This window comes from Calypte anna, chromosome 7 (genome assembly GCF_003957555.1).
Source record: "Calypte anna isolate BGI_N300 chromosome 7, bCalAnn1_v1.p, whole genome shotgun sequence".
Lineage (NCBI taxonomy): Eukaryota > Metazoa > Chordata > Aves > Apodiformes > Trochilidae > Calypte > Calypte anna.
Window position 1 is genome coordinate 34,762,148 of NC_044253.1, and position 14,268 is coordinate 34,776,415.

Consider the following 14,268-nt stretch of genomic DNA (forward strand, 5'->3'; position numbering starts at 1 on the left):
CTGGGCTGCAGGGCTCGGCTCCGCTCCCACAGAGAGCGGGGTCTTGAGGGAAAGCGGGGAACCTGCTCTTCCAAACCTGCCTAAAAGGGGCAGCTGAAGCCTTTCCCTTTTTCCTCACGTGTGGGTGTTTTTTCAAACTCCCATCAAACGAGCACAGGTGGGAGGGAGGGAGGGATGGTCAGAGCTAACATCGAAGTCTTCTGTTTTGTTTTGTTGGGGGTTTTTACCTCTTTTTGGATTACAGTTTACCAGCTGCCTTGCAGGGTGACTCCTGACATGTCTAGTTCCCATACTCAATACAGTATTTCACTTTTCAGGGACCAGCACACCAGGTAAACTGCACCTCTCTTTAATTAAGCAAAGGAGCCACACAGTCACCCTGTCCAGTGCTGCAGAGGAAAATGGGCACCACCTGTGAGCTGACTGGGGGGGGGAAACCTCATTTCCAGCCACAGATCTGGCTCCCAGTGGGACTCCAGCACCAGAGCAAGGCTGCACAGCCAAGCACATCAGGTGGGGCAGAGAAAGAAGGAAAATTAAAAACAGTATGAAGGGATAAATCCTTTCTAGCCTGTAAAAGAGTTGCCGGGCTCCCTGGAGCATGTCATTTGATTAAAATCATCGGCACAATGCCCAGCAACAAGAGTTACAAACTCACTGAAGGTAATGAGGGTAATTACATTTTTCCAGGGCCAGGCAGAGGAAGAGCAAAGGGCTGAAGATTCCCTCTTCCCCCTCCTCTGTGCTGCTCAAAGAGGTCAGGTATTTCCCCACAAGTGAGATTCTGCAGCAAGCAGCTCCCCTGCCCTGCAGCACATCCGACAGAACTGTGATTTATGACTGTTCAACCCTCGATTACAGACCAGACTTTAACTAGTTAAAAACAAAAAAGGGGGGGGGGAAGTGTCTTCTGTGGAAGAAAACCAATCCAAGAAGGAAACAGATGTTACTTTCGGGTTTCTGAAGCATCATTATAAATGGGGATTAAAAATAACACGCAAGTTACAACACATTCTGGCTCTGTCTGTTTTAAAGGGGTCTTAATGGAAAAACAGTGTTAATATAGATTAGACTTTGAAAGAAAAAATCAGAAAGCAGCAACAGAGAATCGAGTACCTGTTAGGGATGTATGAACTTCAGCAGGTTTTGTTATCTTCACCCCTTATGGTCTTTGTCGTGTCAGAACACCCAGAAGCACCAGGCTTGCATCAGATTTGCTGTGTGCCAAACCCCGTGCTAAGAAGGGAAGTTTAAGCTTCCAGCTGAGAGCAAGCAAAAAAAAAAAAAAAAGAGAAAATGCATTACAAGGAAAGGTCTGCTTTGTTGTTTTCCATTGTAAAGGCCTATTTCCAAGGACTCTGCATTCACCATAGTATTTTCCCTGTAGTTAAACTTGGGTACATAAGGAAAAAGATTTTTCAGATTTCCCACTTTCTGATCTAAGAATTTGGAAAAAACCTTTGAACCTTCTTTGGGAGCCCTGATAACCTCCTGTTGGGGAGCTGATCTGGGAGAATGTCATCTGAACGGGAAGGATGCAGCAGGAGCCCAGTTCCTTGGGAATCAATAACTGGGCTAGGTGCAAGCTAGTGTTAAAGTATTTCCCTGAAGTTTTTTGTACTAAACAAGCACAGTCTCCTCTTTCCCAGACCCCACAAGGAAGGTGCCTGGGAGGGGCAACCATCTAGGATGCTGTGCCTTGGGAAGGCCCCCCCGGGTGTGCAGGACAACAGAAAGTGTTTGCATCCCATATTAACAGGGCAGCACTCAGTTCAGAGAGGTCCTAACAACTGTATTTACACTCTCCATTTAAAGTGCCACTTAAATCAACTGCCAAGGTCAGGCACACAATCATTACCATCACAGTAAAGGAGTACAGGATTTCTCTGGAAGGACAACATCCTCCTCTCCTGTTCACAAAATAGCACAAACTTCTACTGTCAGGCTTCTGACTTACCATGCAGAATCAACTTCCTTTTCTGAGCTATTTTACTCAACAACTTCTTAGCCCTGGCTGGTACAGAGCAGTAATTTCATAGCACATGTTCATGTGATACGATGCAGTAGGCTCAAGCCTTTTTTTGTTCTTTTTCTGAGGGGGAAGAGAGGCACAAAGACATTTGTATCCAGAGCTAATCTTTCAAGTCATGATCACACCTGCAACTCAAACCTGAAGCATTATGTTCAGTTTCCATACTGAGACATTAACAAGTAGCATCAGTACAGGTGTGCAACAGCCTGAATGAGAATACACTTGAGCTTGCCAGATATTGGCACCTCAGTTAAAAGCTGTATTTGGACAGAAAAAAACCCTCAGGCAACACTGTGCCTCTGACAGGGAAAGAAAAAGAAACTAAGGATGGCTGATGTGTTTGTTCCTTACTGAACATACCTGACACATACCTTACTGAACATACCATACCTGAACCTAAAAGTATTTGGGGCTCTTCTAAACTGAACTCTTCTAAAACTCAAACACTTTCCCATTACATGTTTTAAAATGCAAAGTAAGAATATGAAGCCCTGAGCTCTTAACAATTGAACAATATCTGCTCAACAGCAAGGAAGAACAGAACTGCCCCAAATATTCTGCAGTTGCCCCTACTGAGATTTTTTTATCTTTCAGCCACAACACACCAGGACTCTTGACACTGCAACAGGCTTCTCTTTGGTTTTCTTTTCCTCTAGAAAACCCAAATTTCCTCCAGTTCCATCTGAAACTGGATGAAGGCTATTTGCTCTTAGCAGCTGTATTCTGCATGAGCCACTTCCTCATTCAGATTTTGTGTCAGGAAAGCACTTAGCATTCTTGTACCCTCTTGGGCACAACTCCCAGGCACCCTTAGATTGAAACATGTGACTGCCAGTAGCACTTAAGCACCACCACAAACCATCTGCCCTTTGCTAAGATCTCACCTGCCCCTTCCACGTGGTGTGAAAGGGTTTGGGTTTGGGCACTGACTTAGGTCTTGAGAGACTCAATATCAATTCTCCCTGGCTCCACAGTGTTCCTGCATCCTGAAGCCTGGTCTGGTGGTGCCTGGCTTCTTGCTTCCATGAGGGAATTCTCACCAGGGGAGCTGCACCAGAAAACAACCTTGTTGAAATAAATCCATTTGCGCTGAACTTCACTGCTCCAGAGACCCGGGACGTGGGTGGGAAGTGGGTGAACAGACTGAGCAGAGGAGCAAGGTCAGGAGTTCTCCCTCCACCACTGCTCCTCCTCCAGCAATAAAAATGTGCCTGCAAATTACCTGCTGGATCCCCATGAGTGCTCCTGCACCTCAGACAGAGAGATCTCTGCATGAGGCTGAGGTTCCCACAGCCGAACAGGATGTGGTCGCTCGAAGGCAGCCAAAAGTCTGCACCTCCACCCTCCTCCTGCTCAGCAGAGGCAGGGGAAGGGCTCTGTTCTTTTCCTCTCCAAAGTCAGCTCTGCTGCTGGGTTAATGCAGGATGCCCACTCACAAGTGGAAGGTGCAAACTGCTCCTGCCCCCTTCCTTGTGAAGAAAGCAAAAGGCAATGCAGTCAGCTTATTCCCTAGCAGTGTTTATCTGCCACTCTTGAGGGTGGGTAAAAGGAAGGACTGATGCCAGAAGATGCCTTTGTTACCTCTAACTGTTTATGAACAATTTCAGGTGCTCATCCAGCATGCCTCTGGTCTCTGCCTGTTGCCTGTCCTCAGCACACAACCAGCCTCCTGTGCTTTCTTCCCTCCCTGCAAGCTCTGTGAGAGTCAGATCAGAGTGATGTGAAAAGCATCATTATGAGACCTCAAAAACAAGCAAAAAAACACAGAACTGTGTGAATCTGAAACAGAAGGGCAAACACACAGTAGGAAACTGGGCAAGCAAAACACCAGTGATGGTAACTAATTATTCTAATTATTGCTGCCACCATCTCCCCCTCTTGCACTGCTATGGCACACAGGGTGACTGGGGAGGGCAGGAAGAGGGTGGTCACCTCCAAAAATGCTTCAAACTTCCTGCCACTGCCTTCTCAAAGTCTTCTCCCTTCTGTTTTAGTATGATTTATTTTTGCAAGGTGAAATCTATTTTTTTTCCCCAAGGGAGATCCTTTTTATCTTGTTTATCTACTTAATATTTACATGGGGGTGATGGGAATCAAACAAAATAAAGGGCAGAGAGGGGAGGAGACCTTAGCAGCACTTCCTCTTATCCAGACACAGCCCTTCTCTCCTTTTAAATACTCAATGATTATACCCCTGCAGCCATGCAGTCAGTGCACAGTGAGGCTGAGACATATGATACAATCAGAAACTCTGAATTTGAAGCTGAAATCAGAACTGCTGCAGCCTTCTGATGTGCTAAGCAGTCTAGAAATGCAAAAGAAAAACATTTCACTGACAGTGGTAAGCATGGGGCTCACTTCAGTTCTTAAAGCAATGGGCTAATGGTCTGTGCAAATAGACAGCCACCTTTAACATCCCTGATAATTTTCAGTAATTAGTCACATAGCTCTGTGCTTGATCTAGCAACCAGATAAGTCAGTGGAAAGATATTTTGATTGCCATGGGCTTTTGTCAGGGTTTCACATGATGTAGTGAGGACAGAACAACAGGGAAGAAAAACTCACTTTTTGCTGCCTTGTATTACATAAAATGAACCAGAGTTCTGTGTTGTTTTGCTTGGGTTGTTTGGGTTTTTTGCTTTTATCTCTTGTCCTTCTTTCCTATAAAATACCAAGTTATCTGATTTTACTTTAAGATTTCCAACAGACAAAAACCAAAAACCCCACACAAAAAAACCCCAAAACACATAAGAAAACCCCCAAAAGATCAGATACTTTACCACACTATGGAGCTGCTGGCCTGGCTGTAGGGTCTGGACTTTGTACCAAAACAAACACTCTACACCAACTGGTCGTAAGGTACTAGAATTAAAAGAAAGAAGAAGAAGAAATGAGGAAAGAAAAAAAAAATTAGTAAAACCAAGTTAGCAAGAGGAAAGTTCAATATTTAAATTTTCTGTTCTCAGGCCCATTCCATTTATGGGCATATCTGAAATCTCCTATCTCATTAATTGTAAATCTCCTGTGCCATTAATCTTTTAGGGGAAACATGCAGAGAGAATAGAAGACAGCAGAAAAATAGGTTTAGGGCTTCCCTGTTCATGGTGTAATGAGTTTAATCCTAACCACCTAATATAAAACACCAAGTTTTACTCAGTTGCATCAGAACATCATCATTATTTCAGTACAAGAAGATTGTCTTCCTACCCAAAAATCCTGCAAAATCCTCACCTGTCTGATCCCAGGTGAAGCTGATGGGACACTGATGGATACACACCAGCAATGCTGAAATCTATCAGCCCAAACAGAATAATTTTGGAAAGAAACAAGCAGGTCCAAAGTTACAATCTTGGAAGTGAGAAGCACTGCCTGAGCACTGTGGAGAGGAAAAAAAATGCTAAGCCTGAAACTCTGCCAGGACCACCACCCACCCTACAACCCAGGCATGATTTGGGACTGCTCTGCTAGCAATTTCCTTCTCCCAACTCAACTGCATTCTTCAGAACCTCCAAAAGGCAGCAAAAAAATTCATTCTTCAAATGACACAAAAAAAGAAATCCCTCCCCTGAAGCTGCACTGAATTAGAAGGGGTCTGGAAGCACACAGCAACTAACAAGCTGTTGCTGCCTTTTGAGGGGGCAGCAATGTGAGAATTTTCTCTCTGACGTAAGAGTTCACCTTTTAATCCAAAGGGAGTTGGTTTTTTTCTTCCCTTTCCATCAGAGAAATTCAGTGGCCAAGAGCTCTGTGAGATGAACAATGTGACAGAGGGTATCAGTAACATCATTTCTGGAGGAATGCTGGAAATCTGGATCAAGTTCAGATCTGCTGGATGACAGCTAATGGAAACAAATCAGCCAAACAGTCTGTAGTCCATGTTGCTATATGGTTAAATATGAAACATGCTATTTTCTTATTCCCTAATATCCCCTTACAAAAATGGAACACTACACTAGAACTTTGCAGAATGAAGATCTGCAAAGTGAACAAGAAAAATAACTGGAAACACTAAAATATATACCAGAACTGATGATTAGTTGTCAGGAGAACACAGCTGGGGGAACAAAGGGTACATATATTATGGTACCAGCTTACCTGAGGCTATCTGGATCATCACAGGCCATGCTACTAAAGCTGACAGCCATCTGAATTCTTCCTAGAAGATAAACCAGAAACAGACCCTTTTGCTATGGCAATACTTGGAATCAGCAGAGGGAGAATATTCAGTGAGAGAGAGGCCACAGTCTAGAAGCTTTCTGCAGACTGGAGGGGGTGATGGTGCTCAGCTCCATGTGCCTCCAAAAGGCAGGAATCCAGAGGAAGAGCCAGCACAGCTCTGAAAATAAGGGGCACGGAATCAAAAGGGCAGGGCCAACTTGGAAAGAGTTTGTCCTGCACTCAGAAACAAAATTATCTACACACTCCTGCAAATTTAAAACAGGATCATGTTTTGCAGCTGGTTCACAGGAGTTTCCTCGATCAGAAAATTGTTCTGCTGACCTCAGATTTCATCCTGCCACTCGTGCAATAAAAAAAAAAAAGAAAAAGCAGTGCTCTGCTTCTAAAGTTTCTGGTGTCTATTCCAACTGGGGTTTGTATCCCAACACTTGGCCAACTGTCCCAGCAGCCACACAGGCTGAAGAGGACAAAGTTCCTCCCCTGCTGAGCAGAAACCTTTGGAACATGAGGAATGAAGGAAATCCAGCAGTACAGTTGTCTTTAGTTCTACTAAATTTTGCCTTACATGCTCCATAACTGCTACAGAGACTTGTGCTCACTTACAGCACTCCTTCTTAAGTGGGTGGTGGTTCTTCAGATTATACATTTTGAGATGTTTTATTCCTCATTCTCACTACTTCCTTGCTAAAAACTGGGATTTGACTCTCTACAATGGCTTATACTGTAAGCCTGAGGGAGGAAAACCCCATTTTTCTTTCTGTGCTTCAGTTAAAGAAGGAAATAAGTAACATGAGCCATGAAAGGACTTTGATCCAGAACTAGGGAATGTAAATGCTTTACAGATGCCAAATAGGGATGTTTCCAAAGAAAAAGAAAACAAAGCATTCTCTGCCCCAACTTCTTCATTTCCAAACAAGGTAATGGAAGGAGAAACTTGTAAGATTTTGATGGAAGTTCCACTTCTCCAAGAGGTTGCTCTGTTTTAAGTACTTCCATATATTAATCAGAATAAAACCCAGATTGTTTTGACAGAGGCTTATTGTATTCCTGGGAGGAGAAAATGTTATTTCTTTAGATCAGAAGTGTCTCAAAGCCCTGTAGTGACTGGAGAGAAAGACAGCAGGGAGGAAGGGACTAATCCTTAACTGCAGTGATGTTGGTGAAATTAAAATGAGCTTCCTGACAGCCACACTGCCTGCACTCTGCATCCCAGGGAAGTCCCCAGCACACACATAATTGCCACGAATAGGAACATCCTGTGGTTGACCAGTTTTACTGGCCTTGGGTTTTTGGAAAGCATATGACCTTGCTCTGACTTCCAAACATCAGCACCAGTTCCTGTTGCATGGTCTTTACCAAAACTCAGCCTCTGCACACAGGAATTGCTGAGAGTCTTCAACAAATAAGCAAAAAATATTTAACAGACTAAATTGTGAAGCATTTCTCCTGAAATCCTAGCTCCCCTCTTAAGAAATGTGGAGTCTGCCCTCTGTCTGAGTTGGAACAAGGTATTTGAAAGGAAAATCGTGACTCCAAGATTGAGTAACACTGTTGCAGCCTATTCAAATCCCTTCTAAATGGATTTGTCTTTCACTGTAGAAGCCTCTTAGAGCTCACACAATGCTAGTACCTGCTGTGGGTTTTTAAAAAACAATGTGAAGTATCCTTTAGGTATGCAGAATGCAATAGTTTTAGTTCTTCTGGCATTGTATATTCTTAAGCACCTGTTTTGCATAATATTTTGACTTAGCAATGGATGGAATAAACAGATGCCTGGTCCCAAGATAAGGATCATATAAGGATTCAGCCCATACAGAACAGCTCTGCACTTGCATGATGCCTCAAGGACATTTGTAAGATTCTGCACGAGTGCAGATGTCTCTTCCCTGATCCTCTTGCAAGATCAGGAGATTGGGTGGATGGCTCTGCTCCAGATAATGTCACTACTAACATCTCCAGACATAATCACAGACAGAGCTGCAAGAAAAACAAAGCAGGTCAGGAAAGAACTCCCAAGCTTATGGTACAGCTGCCTTGCTCCCCCTCTAATTCTCTAAATCCCAGAGCACAATGAGAAGGAACACCTTGCTTGCAGAAAAAACAGCACCAGTGCTCTGACAGGGGAGATGAATGTTGGGGTTAAGACACACCAAAGCTACACCTTGACTGGCAAGGTGAGAGCTCATTCTGTGAGCTCTCAAAACAAAACTGTGCAAACAAAACTTTTTTTGATTGTTTGCTTCACATTAGAAACAAATTTATGCTTGTGTACTAGTGCTAACAATTTAATCATGCATTTATGTCTTAACTCTGCTGTCCAGCCATGGCAGAACTAACTGGTACTTACAATACTTATCATGGTACAAGTCACACTCCTACCACACAGCTCTTCCTGGCAGGTTTTGCAGTTCCTTTAGCAGAGGAAACATTTTTCACTACAGTATTCCAGTGCTCCCATGACTTTTTGTGTTGACTGTGCAGGAAACTGATTTTCCAAACAGTGTTTTATGGATTCAAACCCACTCAGGTGGAAGCGGGGAGGCAGGAAAAGCTACACCTGTCATTACTGGAATGCTCCCCACTAAACCTGCAACATCTTGAACCAGCATGCCAAGTAGGGCAGACTGGTTTTAATCATGATGCTCTGCACCTCAGTGTGAGACTCCTGACTAAGTCTCCTCCCTGTCACACTGCTGATTTACTAGCAGCTTAAGATAGCTGACAGCAGGCTGTACTTTTCCTTTCCAGCAGCAGGACAGATGGCCCCAGTTCACTCCAGTAACTCAGTTGAGCTGATATGAAAAAAGAAACACTAAGAAGCATTCTTACCACAGCACTGAGACACAGCCAAGCCCTGGAAAGGAAAGGGAACCTTTCTCCTGAAGGGTGGAAAGCACTGATCTGCCACAGCAAACAGCACCAGCTGGGCTCTCAGATACCTTCCTGTGGGCAGACTGCTGGGGGGATCCCCAGTCTAAAACACACCTTGCAATAACTGCCCCCAGATGAGAGTAAGCATTTAAATTTTCAGCAGCTACTATATTGTAGTATTTCTTGGCCTGCTTGGATAGCAGGGAGAACAGAACAGATAAATTCACTTCAGTGTCACTGGAAGAAGGAAGAGGAAGGGATTGCAAGCACCAGGGGCACAGCACTCACTCCCTGCACACAGCCCAAGGAGCTGGGTGGCCTCAAGCAACTCCCACAGGATTCAGAGTGGATTTACCAGCTCAGTCAGGCTGTGCAGACATTCACCTCCTGGTTTCCCCAGGGGTGAGACTCTGGCACTCATTCCTGAAGGCCCTAAAACCAGCACCAGGCCCACTGGGATAAATGCCCTTCTTCACACAGACATCCTTCTAGAAAAGGGGGCTGAAAGAGTCAACTTTCAGAGATAAGGGATGGTTAAAATGAAGCAGGGAACTTCACAAAGAAACTACATACAGTGTGTTCACAGACACAGTGCAATAGAAAATACAGGTAGTAACCTGCATGCCAAACACATTTCTCCCTTCTCTTTCTGGGACCGTTTCAGGCACGTGACTCAAATTTTGACAGGACAACGTACCAGGTGTGTTACACAGCTCCATATTTTGACCCTGAATTCAAAGAGCAAAGCAAAGTTGTTTGCTTGCTGAAGCTCTTAATTCTACACAATGCTGGGTGCAGGACACAGATCTTAATGCTCCATCTTCAGGAAATATATTCTGGGACAAAGGAGCAAGGATACAAAAGGTGGTGGGTACTTCAAGCTAAGTCCAAGACTACTTACCTGGAGTTTTGTTTTGGCTTTAAGGCAGACAAGAGGGATGTGGATGTACCAAGAAAATGACCCAGTTGAAGGAGAAAACCCTATGAGCAAAACAAAAGAAAACTGGAACAGATGAAGAGTGCTTAAAAAACAGCAGCTGGTAGTTGGGGTGTTAAAAGAGGAACTGAGCAGGGTCAAGTGTTACAACTTTTGTTTATCAATGGAAAGACAATACATTCCTGAAAGAGGAATAAATAGCAGGACCACGTGTGTTTACAGAGAGATAATTTACAAGCAATGGTAACAGGAGTATTACAATCAGATGCAAGTTAATTCCTTTGGCAGGAGGAGAATTACAATCCACAGCAGCAAAACTCCAGAGGCAGGTAACAAGGAGGCCCCAAGAAACACAAAGGAAGCAAGAACAGGGGTAAAACTTTTAACAGATGTATCAGGAAGTTCTTTGATAGCTGAACTGCTCAGGAAGTCTCAAAACATCTCCCAAATGGCAGTATCTGTATCACAGAGGCATCCCTCACAGCAGTGCTGGCAAACACCCTTTCTGGAGGCCTCCTCTCTCTCTGACACTGAAGAAAGCTTTGTTAAGTCTCACTTGGAAAGTGATTAAAAAAAAAATCCAATCAAAATCCAAGCCACTAGTGATACAAGCTAAAATGCAGAGGTGGTGGTGGTTAGATTTTGTAGTGTGGTGTGGTTTTTTTACTTATTTTGGTGGGTTGCTGTTAAAAAATAATTATCACTACATTCTGTACCAGGTAAAAAATCAGATTTGTGAAAAGTGGATGCCTGTGGTACATTACATCAGAACAGAGCTTGCAGAGCTGGCAGCTGACAAGCTGTCCTGAGCAGCAGACTTGTATTCCTGACCCCAAGAGAATAACCAACACATGGAAATGTAGTAACTCCCAAGAAGTCTGTGCTGCAGGTCTGTCTCCAATGACTGCAATGCCCGTGAGATACCTCAACACAAAATAAAGACACTGGAACTGGCCATAAGAGAAAAAGCACCCAGGAGCATGTCTGCAGTTTCTACTTGCACATGGGCAAGTAAATGCATATTAGTACCAGAAAGAATGCACCTGGATACTGGGAAGTTATTTTCCCATCTTCAGACAGTGTTTCAAAGAACAATCTTAATTTAAAAGCCATGTGAAGCCTTATACAATTCCTAATTGTAATTTCCTACAAGTAGGAAGCAAATGATATGCATACGACATCCTCATTCTTGCAAATTCTGCAAAAATATTCCACAAAAAAAACCCTACCACACAAAACAAGAAAATCACCAGAGGGTGGTGAAGCCCTGAATCACCAGGGAAGCTTTTTGGACAACAATGGGACTTGGTTACCAAACAAGAAGCCCTTCATCTTCAGCAGAATACCAGATGAGAGATTAGGAAAAGTAAGGCTGAGTTTTCTGCAGGAAACTTAGTGAGCTGCAGCCCTGGGCCTCCCACACTCGGTCTGCAGGTGGCAGAAAATTGCCAACATCCTGTGATAGCTCATTAGGGTAAGCCAGGCTTTGAACTAATTACTTGAAGAAACTACATTTTGCCTTAGTATCAACGAGTTGAGATAGTGCTGAACAACGTTTTAGTTCACACAGGCAAAAAAAACACCCTTAAGAAGAAATATTTCTAGCCCTAATAGCCAAGGAGGAAGCCCAGCTTCCAGGAGACAGCAGCTGGAACACAGTTGTGTGGAGCTCCAGCAGAAATTAAAGGTGTCTGGCTGTGTGGGTAACCAAGTGACCTTACACAACCTGTCACTACCAAGTCATGGTCACCATCTTCAAGAGAACAAACCCAAGATGACCTGCAAGGCATGTTGGCTCTAGTTTTCTAAACTTGAAATAACAGCTGTACTTGAAAAATATTGTAATTGTTTTAAATTCTTAACTTGGAATTTTATTTTACAGATGCTTTATGCTGTTTGAGTTCCTGTGGTTGAATCTTTTACAATAAATATTAAGCAGGAGGAAGTAAGAAACAATCATGCCCCTGAATTTGCTTTTTTTCTTTTTTTTTTTTAATTGGCAGGGTGGCATTATTTTTCTTTTTTTAAAGGTGCTGACACAAGATTGGTAGTATCATTACTGCAGTATTAACAGTGATATTTGTGTGCAGCTGAATGTCTCATACATACTGCACTGAGACACATTTCTTTCTGCTTCCCTGGATATTTTATACCTTCCAACCATGTCAAAATTAACTGCACCAGCTATACATCTCAGCAGGGTTTTGAAGACACATCTATTCATCATTGTGTTTGCTCTGTGGAAATGATGTACAGAAACATCTGCAAAACAATGCAGAGAATAATTAAATTACTTTGTGTACATGCAACTTATTTTTACTAAGTGAGGAAACAGCCTTTCTTGAAGGTCATTTCTTTGGTCTTAAAAATTCAAACCCAAGCCACCTGGTTTTCATTTCCTGGCTTATTCCTTCTGTCTCAGCTGCATACTGTGTTAAAAACAAAGGCCTCATTCTTTAATTGTGAATATCAGATGCCTATAACCTTTATTCTGTTGCTAGTGCCTTGGAATGTGAAAAAAGCTAATATACAATGTCCTCTTTTATTAGCTAAAATAATAAATGGCCAGTTCCATTCCTTTTATCAGCTGGGCCCAAGATCCACAGATCCTGGGAGACCTCAGCCTTCAACAGAGACAAAACCATTTGGCTTTTGAAGCAAAAAATCAGTGTATTTCAGCACAGTTCTGTCCTACTGTTTGGGGCAGGGATTGAAGGTCACTATTTCTAAAGTTACCTAAGAGAAGACTGGAAATAAGTCACCTCAGCCCCTTGTCACCCTGCAGTGGTTTCACAGCCATCACATCTGGTCTCAATCAAGAAGCCAAGAACCAGCAAGAGCCAGGATATACAAAGGCTTCTATCAGGGCTGTTAAATTTAACATAAAAACCTGGTAAGTGAGCATGAGGAGCAGTGAAAGATGGCATTCTTCAGTGAGAAGTGCAAGCTGTCAAGAGGAAATGGGGTGGGGGGTAACAACTTGTGCAACTGATGGAATCAATTTTTGCAGCCAGCTCAGTGCAGAAGAAGATTTCTGAGCAATATTTATGTAGCAGTGGAAAGGAACACTTAAGATATTAAGGTGAACAAATTGTCTCCTACTTGTGAGAGGGACTGGAGAGTCGATTCAGAGTGAACAAACTAACAGATGCAGCCCCCAGAGACCTTAAAAACAAGCAAATGAAGAAAAAAAAATCTTTTCATCAAGAAAGGGAGCTTTCAGAAAACCTAATTATGATCAAGAGAACACTAATTGACTTGAGACACATTAAATGCCCTCTTGGGACAAACAGACAAGTCCATTAATTTACCTCCTCATTTATTCACAATCCATGAAACATTTGTTGCTGTTCTGCCTGCAAACACCTTATCCCTAAAGTTCAGAACATTTGGTCTGGGGCTTGCATTAGGAGTGACTGCATAAAATTGAGGACAGAAGAGGCACTCCTCACCCACTGGTGCTCTGGATCTTTTAACCAGGCTTCTGGGAGACCAAAACAAGCCCCCACTTTACTCACACATCAACACTTCCCACATTTAGGGAAGAACCACAAATTTGAAAGCCCACCCTGGTCTATGAGTAACAAGAGTAATCATTACAGCAGCTGAAAGAGAGAGAAAATATGCTGCTTAGCTTAGAGAAAAATTTTCAGGAGAACAATCAGCTTGATGCAAAGCTGAGAACAGATTTCACAACAGCCTTTGTACCAAAAGGTTTAAAGAAAAAAAAAAAAAAAAGCTGCCTTTAGAGACTGACCTGTGAGAAGCAGCTGAGAAAAAACTTGTAGGAGGTCATCTCTGAGAGACACATGGATGTAAAATTGATAAGGAAATCACTTTGGCTTGGTTTGTCTGTAAAATCAGTCAACAGAATGTATGCCACAGTGGTAACAAACATGGAGAAGGTTTCCTTACATTTATTAAGACCATCCTGTTTGTAACAACCATACCAAGCTCCAACCTTTCTTAACATGTTAGAAGCTACTTCATAACAAAACCATTTTTCAGAGAGCAGAATTCCTTCTCTGGCCAAGAGCAAAAGTCTGTTTTGCTAATTTTTAAGGACTGCTTAGTGAAATTTTACTTTATAAAATCATCACATCACACTTTGCTGTCTAATAATGTGAATTATGTAAAAAAACCTCCAAAACCTTACCCTGGAAATCAAACTTGAGAATAAACTGTGACTCGTTGAGCAATCTCAGGGTCTCTGAAAAAAGTTAAATTAAAATTTAGACTGTGTCTGCAA